Source organism: Cebus imitator, unplaced genomic scaffold (genome assembly GCF_001604975.1).
Source record: "Cebus imitator isolate Cc_AM_T3 unplaced genomic scaffold, Cebus_imitator-1.0 Scaffold79, whole genome shotgun sequence".
In the NCBI taxonomy this organism is placed as follows: domain Eukaryota; kingdom Metazoa; phylum Chordata; class Mammalia; order Primates; family Cebidae; genus Cebus; species Cebus imitator.
Genome location: NW_016107394.1, coordinates 4911833 through 4915077, shown reverse-complemented (window position 1 = coordinate 4915077; position 3245 = coordinate 4911833). Strand labels below are relative to the sequence as shown.

The 3245-nt window shown below is 46.6% G+C and overlaps 1 pseudogene; it reads left to right on the top strand.

Moving 5' to 3' along the window:
- Positions 1–251: 251 nt before the first annotated feature.
- Positions 252–3245, top strand: part of LOC108307419 — a 5068-nt pseudogene continuing 2074 nt past the window's right edge.

The following is a 3245-nucleotide window of genomic DNA, read 5'->3' as shown; positions in this document are numbered from 1 at the left end:
TAACCTTAGCCCTGCAGAACTTAGAGGGACAAGCCCAAGGCAAAGGGCAAGTCAGCACCTTCCTGTGGTTCAGTTCCATTGGCTGAAAAGTCTCACTTCAGAGGTCCTGGGGCTGCTTGAATGTCCAGTAATCTTCTCCGGCAGGTTGGTCTCTGCAATGCGTGGTCTCTCGTGACACTGACTCTGAGACTCTTCAGTTCTCTGTAGAACCCTCTGAACTGAGGCCAAGGAAGGAAGGTTGGGTAGCAGGCATGACATGGCTGAGAGAAACAGCTGCTGAGCTGCCCCAGCGAGAGGAGGGACTCACAGGGGGACATGGGAAGTACCCTAGGGTCTGCTTTTCCTTTTCTTTTTTTCTTTCTTTCTCTTTCTTTTCTTTTGTTCTCTCTCCTTCTCTCTCTCTCTCTCTCTCTTTCTTTCTTTCTTTTTTCTTTTCTTCCTTCCTTCCTTCCTCTTTGAGACAGAGTTTTGCTCTGCCACCCAGGCTGGAGTGCGCTGGCACAACCTTGGCTCACTGCAACCTCCAACTCCCAGGTTCAAGCAATTCCCTTAGCTCAGCCCCCCCCGGTATAATCAGCTGGGATTATAGGCATGTGCCACCATGCCTGGCTAATTTTTATATTTTTAGTAGAGACGGGGTTTCACCATGTTGATTAGGCTGGTCTCGAACTCTTGACCTTGTGATCCACCTTCCTTGGCCTCCCAAAGTGCTGGGATTCCAGATGTGAGCCACCCCTCCCCCCACCCCCAGCCCAGATCTGTTTTTTAATAGGGATAGAATTCATTTTCAACTTGGGTTCCATTCAGGAAATAGCTCCTTCCATCAAAAGCATGTACAGTGTCTCTGCCCTCTTAGAGTGACCAACAGAGGGGTTTCCCAGGACATGGGACTTTCAGTGCTAAAACCAGTTCTGGGCAAATCAATATGGTTGGTCACTGTCTGATATGACAAAGAGAAAGGATACAAAGACAGATCCCAAGGCAACCACCCAGGTTAGATAGAGACAGACAGAGCAAGCCGCTGCACAGGCACACAGAAAGGAAGAGATTTCTGGGGTAAGCAGACAGCATTTTATAGTGCTTCTTGGAGGAAGCAACTAAAGAGAAAGATATCACAGAAAAGGAATTCTCACGTGAATGGAGAAACTAAATGGGAGAGACTAAAACAAAGGGCACTGATTCAGACATAACATTCCACTCAGATGGAGTGAGACGAGAATGGGGCGGGGCATAGAAGAGGAATGGAAACCAGAGCACCACAGAATTCACTCTTCCAGCTGTCCTCAAAGTTTTCCCAGCAGTTCCCTAGAGCTCATGAGCTAAGAGTCTTTATCAGTGGCCCTTGACAATCCTCCAGGCTCAGAAGAACACACTTAGCATCAAGGGAACCTTAGAATAAACGACATAGTTTTCACTCCAGCGTTTAGCTTCACTCACTCTCAATGAGTGATTCTGCTGTCTTCACAAGGTCCCCAAAGAAAGAACCCCTCAGGAATCGTGCCGGCATATCTGGACCGGACGGGCTTATGTCAAATGATTACAGTCAAGATCCTGGTGCTTAGAGTGGGCAAAGCCTGGTAAGTGGCTCATCGACATTACCATACCTAGAAGATTCCTTCACCTGTGCTGGTGGGAACTGGCCTAAAAATCAGACATCCTTAAAGAAGCTACTTGAACTAATAAAAGAGCTACTTGATTTTTTAATTGGCATTTGAACACAAGTAGATGCCTCTCAGGCTTTTTCTCCCCGATAGATTAAATTTGCCCACCCACGTTGCAACCTTATTTTTTAATTTTTGTAAGATAAGGTCTTGCTCTGCTGCCAGCTTGGAGTGCAGTGTCATGATCATGGCTCACTGCAGCCTCAAACTCCTACACTCACCTTAGCATCTGGAGTAGTTAGGATTACAGGTGCACGTCACAAAGCCTGACTGACTTTTTTGACTTTTTGTAGAAATGGGGTCTTACTATGTTGCCCAGGCTGGTCTCAAACTCCTGGCCTCAAGCAATCCTCTGGTCTTAGCCACCAAAAGTGTTGGGATTACAGGTGTGAGCCACTGCGCCTGGCTGCAATCTTATGTGGTTCATTTATGTTGTTATTATTATTATAACCAGTGAATCTAGGGTTAGAAGGTTACTTAAAGGTTTTGATCTAGCTGCTATCCAAGTATTAAATCTCTGTAGCATTTCAGACAAAGACCTCAGCCTTGCAACCTCTAGTTGCATGAAATTCACTAACTATCAAGCCTGTTTTTGCATTATGGAGTCAGTTTTTTGTTTTGTTTATATGTTTGTTTGTTTTTTGAGACAGACTTTTGCTCTGTTGCCCAGGCTAGAGTGCAGTGGCCTGATTTCAGCTCACTGAAATCTCCATCTCTGGAGTTCGAGTGATTCTCCTGCTTCAGCCTCCCGAGTAGCTGGGACTACAGGCATGTGCCATCATGCGCAGCTAATTTTTATATTTTTAGTAGAGACAGGGTTTAACCATGTTGGTCAGGCTGGTCTCAAACTCCTGACCTCAGGTGATCTGCCTGCCTCGGCCTCCCAAAATCCTGGGATTATAGGCATGAGCCACCACGCCCAGCCCTCATTATGGGGTCACTCTGATGTTAAGAAATTTATTTCCTATGTGGGACTGATCACTGGGCCCCTGAAGCTGCTAACAGTGGCCCCAGTTCTTTGTAAGTGTTGTTCCTTCTCTTTGACAGTCCTTAGGTGTTTGTGTCCACTTCTCCTGCCCCCAAAACAGGACCAGCTCTTTCTGCCACTGCTGTTAGACATCTCACCATTCTGGGAATCTTAATTGTGCAATACAATTCCTGGAACAAAGAAAATGTTGGGACTGAGATCCACGGTTGGAAAGAAAAAAGATACTACATGTTTTAGTGAATGTTTCCCTGATTGCCCTGGTTTCCAGATGTTCCCAGTGTGTGTCTACAGACATCCAGCTCTGACCTACTGGAGGCCCACAGCCTGTAATAGATCAGAGGACTCCTCGCCTGGTCAGCATCCCCTCTCTGCCAGAGACCCTATTTCCCTAACCTGCATCATCTTCGTGATTTTCTTTCTTCTTTTCTCTTTTTCTTTTTTTAGATAGGGTCTCAGTCTGTTGCCCAGGCTGGACTGCAATGGCTTGATGTTGGCTCACTGCAAGCTCCACCTCCTGGGTTCAAGCAATCCTCCCACCCGAGCCTCCCAAGTAGCTGGGATTACAGGTGCCCACCACCATACCTGCTAATTCTTTT